The 15,439-nt window shown below is 54.6% G+C and overlaps 1 protein-coding gene across 3 annotated transcripts in view; it reads left to right on the top strand.

Moving 5' to 3' along the window:
- Positions 1-1,350: 1,350 nt before the first annotated feature.
- The window catches only part of ELFN1 (extracellular leucine rich repeat and fibronectin type III domain containing 1), a 134,887-nt gene continuing 120,798 nt past the window's right edge, over positions 1,351-15,439 (top strand). Inside the window, exons 1-2 of one of the 3 annotated variants that reach the window (XM_064153688.1) lie at positions 9,784-9,886; positions 10,205-10,293. The gene's annotated coding sequence lies outside the window, so the exon portion shown is untranslated. Of the gene's footprint in view, positions 1,506-4,622; positions 4,858-9,783; positions 9,887-10,204; positions 10,294-15,439 lie in introns of those variants that run through there. The other 2 variants (XM_064153687.1, XM_064153686.1) reach the window with 2 other exon arrangements.

Below are 15,439 nucleotides of genomic sequence, written 5' to 3'. Positions count from 1 at the left end.
CAAAAAAATGCACTGGCCAGTCTTTACCTCAACTGACAGCACCTGGGGAGAGAGAAGAGCACACTGGTTCCAAGGACTGGCTCAGTGCCAGCTGTGCCTTAATCAGCCTGAAGCTGCGTTCTTAAACCGGCATAACCCCACCCCCAGTCAAACCAGAGAGGTGGGGTGGCAGTTTCTGCATCAGGCAAGGAGTGGTCTGGGGTAGCCTGGAAAGGGCTCAGTACAGAAGCTGGGGACCCTAAGAGGCTGAGGGTGGGGTTTTTGGCTCAGGCCCATCTCTGTCGTGGCTCTTCCAGCTGGCTGGCCCCAGCCCCTGTGTTCCTAGCATCAGCTTGTCCAGTCTGACACACAGGGGTTCAGGTTTGGTGTGAGGGGTGCGTGGTGGGCTGGCTATGCACATATGGAGATGTTCACATGGGCTTACGATGTGCACAAATACACACACCCACAGGCTCCTGCACCCTTCCCTACAGCCCCAAATGCACTCCCCAACACAGGGACACACTCATCCCAGCACCCCCAGGGTGTCACCACCAGAGTCACACACATCGGCAGACAGATAGCCCTGGCACGCACACTCACACCTCCACAAACTCCAGCACACTCCTCCCCCCTCCCCTAAAGTGCCACGCTCAGTGTCACACGCATGCAGGTATCCCACACAGTTGCACACGTGCACTTGGTACCACGCTCAGTGTCACACACAGAGTGTCACAGTGTCACACTCGTGCAGGTGCCACACGTCGCGTCACACACGGTTACACACAGGCAGTGTTCTGGTGTCACAGGCGAGTGTCCCACACGGTATCACTGTCAGCGCCACACGCACGGTGCCATGCAGTGTCACACACACACACACACGTACACGTGTGCCAGCTGGGCTCTCCTAGCCAAGCCGCTTAGCGCTCCGTGCCGTGACAGTGCAGCTGGACCCAGCCAGGTCGCAGGGAGCCCAGGCAGCCCAGGCTGAACCGAGCTGGGCCGTGCCGAGTCGAGCTACACCCAGCCGTACCGGACCTTGCTAGGCCGAGTCGAGCTGCACCGCACACCTCCGCCAGAGCTGCACCGCCTGGCCCCGCACCGCCGAGCCGAGCCAAGCCGTGCCCATCCCATTCCATCCCAGCCGCATCGAGCCGATCCGTGCCCATCCCGTCGCAGCCGCACCGATCCCCTCCGTGCCCATTCCATCTGATCCGTGCCCGTTCCAGCCGAGCCGAGCCGTGCCGATGGGAGCCCCCCGGGCCTGTCAGCGCTGCCCGGCGCCGCCTGCACGGGCAGAGCTCTCCGCCTGACGCAGTGAGGAGCTGCAGCCCTTCTCTTCTCGGAGGCCGGCTCCAGCGCTGGGATTTGCTTGGCTCCGGCTGCGTTTCCCTGCCCGCCTCCTGCCCCCGGCCCGCCCGCCTGGAAGGGCGCGGGGAGCCGCCAGCCGCGGGTGCTCCCGCCGCCCATCACCGCGCCTCGGGGCTGGGCGCGCCGCCGAGCGCCGGGAGTCGCCACCGAAGCAGGTAGGTGAATCCGCAGCCCCCGCCGCAGCACGCCCGCTCCCCTCTCCCATCCTCGGCCCTGGCCCCGATCCTGGCCTGAGTCCCCCGCCCCGGCCCTGCGCCCGGTGCCCGCTCGCACCGGCCCGTGCGGCCCCCGCCCGCTGTCTCCACTCCGCGGCGGCGGACGGCTCTGCCCTGGGAGCCCTGAGTGTCCGGCAGGCTCCTGAGTGCCCGGTGTGCCCCCGAGAGCCCGGAGAGCCCCGCACAGCTCCTGGTGGCCGCTCCGTGTCGCCAAAGTTTTGGCGGCTGCAGCCCGGGTTGGGACTTAGGCGGGAGGGGACGACGGGGCAGGTGGCGGGGGGCAGCGGGGAGCCCTCCCCTCCGCGACGGGGTGGGGGGGAGGGTGTCCCCCGGCTTAGCTGGAGCCGCTCCTGATGCCCTTTAGCCCCAGGTGAGAGCGGAAGGTCGAGCCGGGAGCGGCTTCTCCCGGCCAGGTCGCGAGTGCGGAGCCGGGGCAGCCCCGCCGGGCTCCCGGCCGCTGTTCTCCTCCGCTTGCCCGTGGAAGATGCCCGATTCGGGGCGTCCCCATCGCCTCCGAGCCAGAGCATCCTTGGGGGGGGGGAGTTCCGCCGATGCAACTGTTGCCTGCGGGAAGCCCTCATGTTCCGGGGGAGAGCTGGTGCCACGAGCAGCAGTGTCTCCCCGGGAGCAACGGGGATCCCCCCCCCCATCCCCGCTCTGCCGCACGGAGCGCTCGGAGGATGGGAGTGGGATGGCTCTCACCCACCTCCCCAAATAATCCAGGCAGCCACGGGCCTTGGGTGGAGGCTGTGCTAAAGCCGCTCCCGTGCTCTGCTCCCACTGCCCCCCCGCCCCCCTCCCCAATCCCTTCTGCATTCCCACGCTGGCAGTTTTGGACCTGCCTCCCCACATGCACTCCTTCAGCGGCTATTTCTGTCCCCGCGAAACGTGCTGCACATAGAGCTTTAATTAAAGAAAATTAGTGGAGGAGGGCGACGGTAGCTGGGGGGGAGGTGACCGTGCTCCGACGAGGGGGGCACACCGCATCCAGCCGAGGACAGGTTCCCGGTTCGGCCGCACATCCTCGCCCGGTGCGACTGATGGCTCGGGGGAGGCGAGAGGCAGGTGTCTTGAGTTTGAGCGGCTTTCTCTTGATTGCTGTTTTGCTTTTAAAAGCAGGGGGACCGGGGCCGGGACCGTGTTCCTGCCCGGTGGGTGTGTTGCAGTTTTAATTATAATGACAGATGTTGCTTGTTACGTCTCAGTTCCCCAATTCAGGCTGAGCCCGGAGGACAGGCGCGCTCACTCTCCAGTTGGTGGGGCCGGTGTTAAGTCGCGGCTGGGAGTTGGCCAAGAAATTTTTGGTTGCATTTAACTGAAGATGAGTCGAGACCGGGGGTCTGCGGCAGGAGGGGTGCCCCATCCGCTCCCCGGTGTGTGGCTGGGACGCTACGCTTCTTCCCTAGAGAGGTCCCTGTGCATACATTGCCATCGAGGCCCTCCTCTTGTGCCCAGAGATGCCAGGGCAGTGAGGCGTTAGACGGCCAACAACGAGCCCTGGCTGTCCCCAGCATCCCTATCCCGCTCGTAGTGGCAACGGGACCCGGTTGGCAGCAGAGTCGCGGTTCTGGGGACACGCTAGCACGTCGGGATGTGTCGCCCCTGCACCCCACACCCTCCTTTCCTCCTCCAGCTCTCCTCGACTAGAAACCTCCACGTCCCCGCTCATCCCTGCCTCCCCCGGGCCGGGCAGCCCGGGGTACCGCGATGCTGCCCACGTCCAGGCTGCGATTTGCAGCCCCGGTAAAGCCCAGAGGAAGGAGGGCAAGGGAGGGGGTGACACACCCCCTCGTATCAACAGGCTCCCCCGGGGGGCAGATGAAGCGGAGCCGCCGGGCTCAGCCGCTCACGTCTTCCCCGGGCAGGGACTCGCTTCCCCTCGTCAGCTCCGTCCGTTTCGGCGCCGGTTTGCACCGTATTAAATATTTAGAACTTCGCAGCGGCGAATAAAGCGATCGGTAACAGAAAGTGATGGCAGCGTTAAAAAGGGGGTGGTACCGCCTGTGGAAGCGGAACAGTTCACCGGAGAGCGGGCGGGACCCTTCGGGGAGTGTTTTTAAGGGGTTTCACTCAAATGAATGGTTTGTCGCTCTGAAGGCTACGGCAGAGCCCAAACCCAGGTGCTTCTCTTCAAATTTCCGACGTTGTTTTTAAGGGGAAAAGAGGATGTTTCCGCCTTAACTGGGTCGAAAGAAAAACTCTGTGCCTGTGCAGAAAGGAAAACAACCTTCCTTAAGTTTAGTACCTGGACACCTTTCCCGCGCCTCCGGCACTTACAGGGCTTAGACACCCCCAGACTCCTCGGGTTTACCCCGACCTGTCGGGATGTACAGGCAGCGGGGCACCGGCAGCAGGATGCTGTGGATGAGGATCAGGTGTATGCCCTCAGCCCTTCCGGGATGCAGCGGGAGGGCAGCGGAGGGACCTGCGGAAGAAGGCTGGAGTAGGGGTGTACTTTGACCAGTGACCTGGAGGAGTAAGGGGCGTCCTCCTCACAGCAGGGGTAGAGGGAACCGGCTAGGCTGCGGAGTGTCCGTGCCCTGGCTCCCCACGCTGGGCTCAGCCGCTCCTCTCCCGGCTTGAGTCAGCGCTTTTTTAAACGACGGGGATAGGGCAGCGCTCCGCCGAGCGGGATGCGGTCCTGCGCGGGTGCGGAGGCAGTGGAAGAGGAGAAGGAAGGACGGGCTGTGCTGTGGGCAAGCAGAGAGGAAAAGATGGGGGGAGGGTTCCCCAAGAGGGCTGGGAAGGTGAGGAAGGACCGGTTGGAAGTGATAGGCGATGAGCAGCGGCGCGGCGTGGGCTGAGACGGACGGGGGACAGCACGGAAAACCCTTGGAGGGTGGGGTGGGGTGTGGGATTCGAGGCCGCGGCGACCGGTGGCAGAGCCCGCCTGTACCCCCCGGGGCGCGTCGGTGCCTTGCCGACACCCGTCCGTCCCAGCCCATTCCTTCTCCACCCCCTACCCCCCACCCCGCCTTTCTCCCCCCTCGCTGGGGGACGGTCCCACGGCCCGGCGCTGCCCACGCGTGTCCCAGCCCGGTGGCCGCTCCGGGGCTGGGGCAGCGCCGCTCTGTGACAGCAGAAAGTGGCTGGAAAGGGGCGAGGCGTCACACGCTCTGCCTCCGGGAGGCAGGGAAACGCTGAGGGACCGATGGGAAGGCATGAATGAATGAATCTCCATAAAGAGCCCCAAGCAGCAGGGAGAGGGAGAGAGGAGGAGGAAGGAAGAGAGGAGGAGGAAGAAGAAGAAGACCCGGAGCAGAACAGGCGGCAGCAGACGTGACGCCGGCAGGTAAGGAGGTGCCGGCGGCCGCATAATCCCGCGGTGCCCGGGGCTGGCAGGATGGGGGGCACAGCCTAAGTCGGGGGGCACAGAAGCTACCAGGAGACTGCGTGGGTCTGTTTGGGTTTTTTTTAAGAGGAGACGTTTGCCACCTGCCTCTTTCCAAAATGTGAGATTCCCTAAACTTCCCAGCACTGTCCCCCTGGCACTGCTGCCCCACGCCGCGGGGTGAGCTCCTTCCCCAGGACAGCTCACTCTGGGCGGGAGGAGCTGGTTCCGCTCCACTCAGCTCGGCCCGGCCGGGCTGTGCTTAGCGCTGTACGCTGCGGCGGGGCAGCAGCGGCGACCGGCACCGGCGATCAGACCTGCCCCGCACCGGGGCATCTCCGACCCGGACTCAGCACACCCGGTGGCCGTGGAACTGCCTTGGCCTAGCGTCTGGATTTATTCGACCTGGGGCATTCAGCTTCTGCTCTGGCCCCCTTTGCTTTGGGAAAGGTTCATTGGGGAGCTGCTGTCCCTCTAATCTCCATCCCCTCTGCCACTCCATGCCAACTGTGGTTACGTAAGGCAGAGAAGCTTGCAGCCAGTGCTAACGTGGGCCAAGAGCATCGGGATCTCACCCAGGGATGCCTAGAGCTGATCCCAGCCTCGGTCTCTGTCCTCTACCTCACTCGATAGCCACCCCGCAGCCTGCCTTGTCTGCTTCAGGGATTGTGTGAGTCATGCAGGGGAGCAGCAGTATGTGGGACAGGTACCCACATACATGCACGTGCACACCCCCTCCTCTGCCCTGCAGCCTGCACTTTGGCACCTGCACGGAGCTGCCCTACACTAACGCTGCTGCTTCAAGCGCATGTAGTCCTTGCTGTGTGCGCACACACACAAACACCCCCCCCCCCCCCCCCATTCCACGGAGCAGCCCTGCTCTTGCAGATGGGTCCACTCCAAACCGATGCACACTACAAGTGTTTGCACAGAAGCACACTGTGGTGCTTAGCACATGGGTCATGCTGTTACACACACATGGGCTAGTGCATGCTGTGGGTGCTCAGCAGTGCCAGCACAGGGCTCTGTGTGCTTTTCCTGCCTGCATGGCCAGGAAGGGAACTGTTGGATGGAGCTGTCTCCCCTCTCACACCGGCTGGGAAAGCTGCAGGCCTGGCAGGGCAACCCAGCTGGCTGAGGTGGGCAGCTCTGCAGCTGCCTGTGGCCTTCCCCCTCCCCTGACTGAGGTGCTCCAAGCAAGGATCAATAATGCCTTTCTGATTGGCTTCAATTCTTCATTCAAAGTAGTCTCTGCATTAGGACTTGATTTTTCTCCCCTTTGACTCCCATCCAGATTAGATTGTGAATTTGGCTGATTTCAAGCAACTGGGAGAGGGAAGAGTCATACAGTGAGCGAGAGAGAGCTGAAATATCCTACAGGATCCCCTGGCGAGGAGAGAAATCAGGTCTAGATAAGAGCTTGTTCTCTCTGTTTGGCTAATGCTTTCCTGTTTGATGATCAGAAAACATAAGATCTAACCTCTCACCAGGACAGCTTAGCTACAAAAGGTCAGGCTTTTGGGTTGTTTGAAGTGCAAGGTTTATTATTATGAGCTTTGGATTATTTATTTTGGTTCTCCCATCATATGCTACATATAGGATTTCACAATGCTTGTAAGCAGGAGGATATGGTCAGTGCTTCAGAGACTTCCAAGTCAAGCTGTGGATGTAGTGTTGAGGTTGGAGAAGCTGTGACAGGGACGTGTGGTCCATACCCTGGAGAGCTGAGTGCTGTCCTGCCTTGCAGAGACTCGACCTCATCCTTGGGTAGTTTATTCCAATGCTTGTTTTCCCCTTGCATGTGCTGTGGACAAGTGAGTGGTTATGTCAGTGGAGCTCTCTGTCCCAGAGGGACACTGAAAGCAGCAGACAGGTACATCCCAGCCACATTGGTGCAGGTGAAGTTTTTTTGCTGGCTGCTTCAGGGCTAGGATTTCACACTGAGAAAAGCCACTGGCGGGTGCTACACCTCCAGGAGAGCAGTGGCATCTGGGGTGGCAGCTGCTGAGTGTGAAGAAAGAGGAGGAAGACCATCAAATAGTATGTGAGGTGTAGCTTAGTTGCTGGAGGGGTGAATGGAGGTACAGCCCCTAGCACAAGGGTCATCTGGGTCCTGAAATGTCACAATAAAGCACTATCTAGGAAGGGAGCTGTGAGAGTTAGCTCCAGGTGAAGGGGCCCTGGAGCCCTCTTGCAGCAGGAGGACCTGGGGCAGTAGGGTCTGGAGGAGATGGCACCGTGGAAGCAGGGTGTGTATCAGTTTGTGTAAGGGAGTTGCAGTGACATAGGGGAAGGCTGGGGAAGTGGAGATGGGAGTTGGTGTGGCTGTGACAGCAGCCTAAGAGAAACCTCTGTGTGTTTAGAACGACCCAAACCCTAACAATCAAGGCAGGCTTACAGTCTGTCATTTGGGTCTGGTTTCTGTACTGCCTGGTGTGGTTCCCTGTGCAGTGTAAAGTTCAAGGTGTAATTCAGGGTGACCCAGTGGCTGGACAACCACGGATCACCAGGAAAGCTCTCTGCAAGTGGAATTGCTAGCAGCTGCCATGGGAAGCAGAGCGTCCCCAATCCCTGCCCTGGGAGCCTTAAATATGTTCTTCCCTCTGGGTGAGTGTCCCAGGATGTCATCCAATTTGGTCACCTCTGTTGCTGCCGGGTGGGGTCCTGCCCAAATTGAGGACCACCCCTTTGGGCATTTTGTTCATATGCACACATGTATGCATGCAGGACTCTGGGAGGAAGAAGCTGAATGAGTATAACCCAACTGGCTGCCCCCCCAGCTCGCTCTCTTTTGTGTTTAGAGGGAAGCAGAGGGGGAAAACTCCAAGGTCTGGTGTTTTTTTTTCTCCTCCATTTCAGCATTTCTATAGGAGCTAGACAAGGGCAATCTCTGTAGCCCACTTGTATTTTGACATCAGCAGGAATGAGCGTATGGAAATGTGTGTGTTTCACTGTATCAGCTGCTATCAGCTTTTAACTTTATTACAGTAAGTGCAGAGTTTTTTGTGGGCCAAACTCATTCATTGGATTTAATGGACTTAAACTGCAGGCACATTTGGCAACTTGTTTGTGTATATCTTTGTGAAATGGACAGGCAAGAGATAATAAAATTTTATACTTTATATGGCATCTCTTAGGGAAAAGTTTTCCAATCTGCTTTATAAACAGCAAGCATATTTTGCTACAGGGTATGCTCATACCTAAATGCAAGGCACTTTAGTGCTGCTGCTGCTGCTGCTTTCCCTTTCCTAGAACCACACACCTGTGGGTGAACTTGGATTTGCCCATGTTATTTTCTCATGCTGTTTTCCTTACAGGTGTCTGTAGAGGCTTTAAACGGTTTCACTGGATTTCTTCCTTTCTTTTTGATGTATTTGTATCTCTTCCTAGAAATGCAGGTGTAGTAAGAACCGTAAGGTCTGGCTGTGAAGGGCTCAGGAGTAGGAGGAAAGAATAATGTATGTAAAGCCACTTGCTAAATACCCGAAGCACTGCTAAACTGTCCCAGCTGCAAATGCATTATCTTGGGACCTTGCACAGGTGAAACATTTGCTCTGAAACCTTTGAGGGACTGACTTTATCTCTGTGCTGTTTCCCTTTCTTCCTGGGGTATGAGGATATCAGTCTGTTAACCTATTCTGGGCCAGGCTTAGAATCACAGAGTCAACCAGGTTGGAAGAGACCTCTAAGATCGTCCATTCCAACCTAGCACCCAGCCCTGTCCAATCAACTAGACCATGGCACTGAGTGCCTCAGCCAGGCTTTGCTTGAACACCTTCAGGGATGGTGACTCCACCACCTCCCTGGGCAGCCCATTCCAATGCCAATCACTCTCTCCGTGAAGATCCTGCTTGTGCAGAGCCTTTCCTGCTGCAATATGAAGCAAACCAACATTTGAAGCTGTAGGGGGAAAAAAAGTCTTTCTGGCAGATGGATTTGGTTTTTAATAAGGTATTTGGTAGTTGGAGGGTTTTTTTTTTTTGTTTGCTTGTTTTCTTTTTTCAGGCTCTAAAAAAAATTAGACCCACACCTGTGGCCGCTGGGTATAGGGAGGGGGAGCAGTTTTTTAGCTGAGATAATTTCTTGCACAGCTTTGACTTATCACATGGTCATTGCTGCCACCTGAATGTGTGGACTTGAGGGGAGGGGATTAAGATGTGTGGGGTAAAGCTGAAACTCTGGTGAGTGATTCTGGTGGCACTAAAATAAATTGTGGGTACTGAGGTATGAGACCTACGTGGTGCTAAAGGAACCCTAAAATGTGTTTATATCTCTGCCCTGGGTTCACTAGGGTTTCTAAATAATGCATGAATTCAATTACACGGTCTTAATTAGTGTTTGTTCTAATTGGAACTACACCATAAGTTCACTTTTACTGCCTCTTATTCTTGTTTTGCTGGTGTGGTGGGTTTCAGCTTCCGACTCTTTCCCCTCTCTGCTTTGTGAGACCCGTAGCACCCAGCTGTGATGCTCACGCCACAAGCTGCGGCTTCTTTGGCAATAGCACTTTTCCATGTGATGAGTATTTTTGTGCTCACAGGCTGAAAAGCACTGACCTGACCTTGTAATTGGAGAAAGAGGGAAGGAAAAAGAGCCCCATATATCTGGTGGCTCCTGTGAAATGCTGAGCAGCATCTTTGCCTGGCAGAGCAGGGTGACTGGCAGCAGAGGCAGGATCAGGTCCTTTTGAGCTCCCCAAACTGGGAGATTTAATTCCTTTTTCCTCCCTGGAAACCCAGAGCAGTTGCAGGGACAGGTGCTCCCTGTGTCTCTGGGGTGGCTGCAAGCACGCAGGGGTGCTGCTGGCACCCAAAGCTGCTCATGGATAGGGAGGCACAGGGTGTCATTTAGTGGGGTTTGTGTCTGCTTCTGCGTGGGAAGGGCTGGGAGACAACACCTTCAATGCTGTGCACGTTATGGCTTTGTCCTGAAGGAAGACACTCTCTTGAGAGCTGTTTTCAGGTGCTTGCTCTTCATCTTCTCCTAGAAGGTAAAGCTGCGTCAGGGGCACGAGTGCAGGGTGGAGGCTGGTGGCTGGGGCTCTGGACCTCTGCACAAACCGGTTTTGTGGTTAGCACTTAACTAACCAGCTAACATATTTATTAGGGCGGTAACATATCAGGGAGCCTAATGCGAGCCAAGGCTGCTCCTCCCAAACCATGCCTCCCAGGAGCAGATGAATGCTTGCTCCAAGTTTGCAGCGAGCAGGTAGAATTTTCCTTCCTCCTGCCCCGTTTCTTCCTTTTAATCATTGTTTCTGCCTCTGCTTCTCTTCCCCACCCTCTGCCCACGCTCTCCTCTCGCTCAGAGGCGAGCGGTGCAGCCTCGCAAGCCCCATTCATCACCGCCAGGCACGGGCAGCCGCCGCCGCTCCGCTGATTGACTGTGCTGCTGGTGGTGAGTGAATTTAAAACCATTATGCTCCTCAGACAGCTTTTAAATATGACGAGATGAAGATCAAGCCTTGTGAAGAGGATGTCCCCCAGTCAAGGAATCCCCTGGTGCCGTTTGGGTCTAGGGGAGAAACCAGCGCTCCGGACTTTGTGGGTGTCCCTGCCAGAGTCTGGAGCTCTCTGTGACAGCGAGAAGGGAGTGGGCAGGCAGCTGCTGGCAGAGCATTAAGTAGAAATATTTCACTGTAGAAAAGGCTTGTGTAAAGCCATCCATCTGCTGTCTGTCTTCTGCTTTGCATGAATTTAACGAGCTGATCGATTAGGCAAACCTTGCAGCAGGTAGGTGAGGTAGATGATTCCTTCCAGGTAGGGGGAACTTGGAGATACAAAGGTTAAGGTTTCCAATTCGTATTTATTTATTATTTTCATGTTAGTGAATGCCACGGTGAAGGCATTTGTCTGTGTCTTGTTTTGCTGATTGATCGACCTGATTCTGGATGCTTTTTGGCTTCTGGAGCAGCTGTGGGAGCTCAGCATGGCTGCGGCTCAGCCCTGGAGGCTCTCAGCTCAGGATCTGATCTTCCAGTGTGTTTGTGGCAAAACAGTGCAGTTTTGCTACGGTTCTTGGCTGTGATGTTTGGTAGAAACAGAGTCTTCTCTTTCCACTGGGTGAGACAAGCTCTAGCTGTTTCTTACAGCATTGGCTGCTCCACACCTTCCTCTCGCCCCTCAGCCTTTACCAGGCAAAGCTTTCTGTAAGCGTCCCCATGTGCCTCAGAGTAACTCTCCCAGCCACCTGCAGCTCGCAGAGTCTGATTGCTGCTGGCTGGGTGTGTGGAGCATCTCTCTCCTCCTTGCTGCAATGAGCACAGCTTTTCAAGAACAGTGCCTTAAGCGGAAGTCACTCCACAGCCCCAAAATCTGTCAAAGGAAATGACAGTGGCTGTAAGCATTAATCATCCAGCATCATCACAATGAAGTTGTTGCAATAGAGCATTGTCAAAGGATAAATGACTTCAGCTCAGTGCTGGTTCCCTTAATGCTGGTGGTTCACCGAGGTACTTTAGCAGGAGATGGTAACTGCGTGGCTCATCTTCTCTTTCCTCTCCAGACTGTGCAGCTGGTCAGTTTGATTACAAGGAAGAATCCTGGGGCAGTGGAGGAGCTGACGTAGCTTCTTGCCATCGCTGTGCTGAGTTTGTACCTGGCCCTGCTTGAGTAAAAGCAGGAGAGTGTGTAGCAGCACTGAAGGGGCATTTTCCACTTACTCCTTTAAGCTCTCGTCACAAAAAGAGTAAAGTGGTTAAGAGTCTGCCAAAAGGCAATGGTTTAAAAATAAGCAACCAACTGAATACTTAATGTAGGCTTTCAAAATACCTGTTTCTGCTTTGCTCCTGCCCTGGGATGTGGCTTGGAAACAAACCCTGTAACTCTCGTGCTGGCTTTGCCTCTGCTCAGGGTGCAGCAGGTACAAATGCTGTGGGCAGATGTAGTGAGTGTGGACACGGCTGGCAGAATGAGGGATGTAACCACTGCTGCCATGGAGCTGATTGACTCCTGGGGGTGGAGTGAGACCCTGTGCTGATGTCACTTCTCTTGGGAAGGTAGTGCTGAGCAGTGAATGGCAAGTCTGGCTTGTGGCTCAAGGGGATGGAGAGCTGCTGGAAGTGGCTTTCTGTTTAAAACCCAGGAGTTAAAAAGTATCTCTCGTGTTTTATCGCACCATTGAACTTCTATGCTGCCTGGATTTGAGCCTCCGTCCCTAGAGGCTGTGGGGACCTGGTCCATGCTAGGAAAAGACTCTGCTTTGTTGTGCTTTGTAGACTGTGCAGCAGAACAGGATGCTGAGGTGGGAATGGGATCAAGCTGTGTTATGCAGACAGGTAGGACTAAAGCTGTGGGGGGCAAAGAGGCTGGGTAGGGATGGACACCCATCTGATCCCATCCTCTGTTGCTCACTCGGCCTGGCTTCTATTTACCTTGTCCAGGGAAATGCTGGAATGTGGGCGGAGGAATAATGCATCTGCTTCTAGAGAGCATCTACCACAGAGCAATGCAAGAACTTCAACGAATCAACATGTTTCACAAACTGTCCCAGCTCATGAAGGAGAAGAAATCGGGCTGTGCAGTTTGGGTAACTGCTTCACATTTAAAGAAAGAGGGGAAATAAATCCCTGGGATGCAATTCTTAAGGCTCCCCAAGCAATCATACAATCACTGTAGGTTGGAAAAGACCCTTAAGATGATTAAATCTGACTGTCAATGCTTACAAGAGAGGCAGACATCTCCCCACCTGAGTTCAGGGAAGTCCATGCTGGTGTTTACTCTGCAGGTCAGTTTGTTAATTTTGAGCTTCACTAATGGTTTAGCAGAAAATCCTCTTCTGCAGCAAAATCCTTTCCAGCTGTGAAGTCGGTTTTAGGTTCTCTGTTTCTACATGGGCTTTAAGAAACAGCTCCAAACTTTCTGCACGGATTTTCTTCCTCTTTCCCAGTGAAGGATTACTCTTCCTGCTCTGATTTTTTTCATCTTGCTAATAGAACAGCCTTTGAACAGCATCATGTTGTGTAGTCCTTAGCTACACACTCTTTTCTGCTAGCACTCTTAATTGTGGTGGTGAGCAGAGTAAGATACTTTAGTTTGGCTGGGTTGGAAAGTGAAGTGTGTTTCACTTACTGATCTTGTTCGTGTCCCCATGTGTTTTGAAATGCTGTTGTCTTTATTTTCAGCAGGCAAAATCTGCAGTGTTGGTGCAAATCCTGACTTTCTTCTGTGGGTTAGGTTATACACAGCTTCTTGGGTAGGTTATACACAGCTTCTTGGGGCCAGGGCTTGTGGGGCTCCTTGCAGCTGCTGAGTTACAGGTGACCTACTCTTCTGCAAGCTGTGTGTAAAGAGCTGGCCATGAGGACCTGATGGCTAAATAACCTTCAGTGCTGGCCAGGCTCTCTGACTATCTGAGAGCCCTTTCTAGCTGCATGGAGAATCACGCCAGGGGAGCTGGCAGCTGTTTTCAGTAGGTAAACCTGGAGGTGAAGTGACATGCCCAGGGTTACTGTTACCTGAGGTGTTGGTGCCGGAGCTTTTGCTGGGACCAAGGCCTTTGACACCTGCTTCTGCTCTAACTCAGGGACTTACTTCCTTTCGTTGTCCTTAGATTTGCAGTGCAAGGAAATTTTTGCTTGATTTCAAATGTTCTCCTAAGTCTGGGTGACGGCAGATTGACGTAAGCCTGTGCTGGATCAGGGCCTCTTCTCTTATGCATATGGATGTGTACACAGCTGTAAGCGTTTTGCTTCCTTAGGCTTCTGCAGTCCAAGCAAGAGCTCCTCCCTCCTTGCCCGCAGGTGTGTTGTCTCTTCCCCTTGCACCACAGGCAGCAGCCTTTGGTTTTCCCTGGCCTCCGAGGTGAGGATGTGGGGATGAACTTCATGGAATGATAGAATTAACCAGGTTGGAAGAGACCTCCAAGATCATCCAGGCCAACCTAGCACCCAGCCCTAGCCAAGTCAACTAGACCATGGCACTAAGTGCCTCAGCCAGGCTTTGCTTCAACACCTCCAGGGACGGCGACTCCACCACCTCCCCTGGCAGCCCATTCCAATGCCAATCACTCTCTCTGACAACAACTTCATCCTAACATCCAGCCTAGACCTCCCCTGGCACAACTGGAGACTGTGTCCCCTTGTTCTGTTGCTGCTTGCCTGGCAGAAGAGCCCAACCCCACCTGGCTACAGCCTCCCTTCAGGTAGTTGTAGACAGCAATGAAATTTGGCGAGAAGTGCTGGTTTCTTTGATCATTCATTGCCCATTGAGTTTGCTAATGAGGTTGGGGGGTGTGCGTGAGCCTTCTGGGACACTCAGGAGCTGGGCATGGCAGTGAGATGAAAGCCTAAGCGTCGTGGTAGCATCTTCCATGGCCTGTGTGAGCGGGGAAATTCCTCCCAGCCTGGTGCTCTTGGTGGTTATGGGTTGTGCCTGGGAACGTTAGCACAGAATTACATGCTGGTCATGTCTTCTCTTCCAGAGCTTGCTCTGGATCTTGCATTTACTGCTGCATTCCCAGCAGCTTAAATGTGTCTGCTTTGGGACACACTTTGAGAGTGAGAGCAACAGCTCCCAAAAAGCATGATCAAACAGGTTGGATTGTGTGGCAAGGCAGCTGGTAGCCATCTCACTTGGACAAATGCAGGTAGGAAAGTCCAGACTTTGAATCTCTTCTGATATGTGACTTCCCTTCAGCCACATTGTAGCTCGGATGCTTGCTCAGGAGAGAGTGAAAGGTGCTTCTTCCTTGCTGTGCAGCATCTGAGGTATCCATCAACTTACCAGCATGGACTGTGCTCATGAAGCACTGAGAGCAGACTGATGAAACTGCAAGTGCAAGGTTGAAAAGACCCAAACCAAGTGGTGGAGAGAGCAAGTCAGCCTAAGTCAGTTGATAGTAATTCCATCTTATTTAAATTAAAAGGGATAGTAATGTAAAAACCACTTAAATATTTCATCTGTGGAAGAGCCCTGAACAAGTTTGCACTACGTCTGCATGTGCAATGCTTGAGCAGGGATGGCAGCAGAGTCCATTCTCATATGAGGAGATGTGGCTGTGCTCCCTCCAGCTGCAAGCTGGCTGGAAGGGTTGGATGAAAATGTTTTATTTAAACAGAGGATTCATTTTGCCCTTTAATCAGTGAGAATTATTGGTGCCCTAACAGGTTGGGTCTGGCCATCTGGAGGTGAGGGTCTCATCCTGCCCCTCTGTGACTTCTGCCTGCTGGGTGACTGGTGACTCTGGAGGATGCTCAAAATAGCCCCAAATGAGAGCTATGCCTACCCAACCTTGTGCAGAGTGACGAGGTCACTGGTGTAACTGGGAGGAGAATTTGCCCTTCTAGCTTTAAAAATAGCTCTATCTTCTCCAAAGGCATCTTCCTTGGGGCAGCTCAGGAGCTTGCAGGAGCATGCAGCCCAGTCGTGGTGCTCCTGAGTGGGAAGGAATGCCAGGACACCCCAATTAATTCCAATTCTAACCCACACTTGTCTCTAGGAATGAACCAAAGCAAGAAAAAAAACAAAACAAAACCCAATCAACCATAATAAACCCTCTGAGGAACCTACAGCCCAGTCGAAGTGCTCCTGAGTGGGACGGAGTG

This window comes from Pogoniulus pusillus, chromosome 13 (assembly GCF_015220805.1).
Source record: "Pogoniulus pusillus isolate bPogPus1 chromosome 13, bPogPus1.pri, whole genome shotgun sequence".
NCBI lineage: Eukaryota > Metazoa > Chordata > Aves > Piciformes > Lybiidae > Pogoniulus > Pogoniulus pusillus.
Note: the sequence above shows the minus strand (reverse complement) of the source record. Positions and strands in the feature narration are given on the sequence as shown.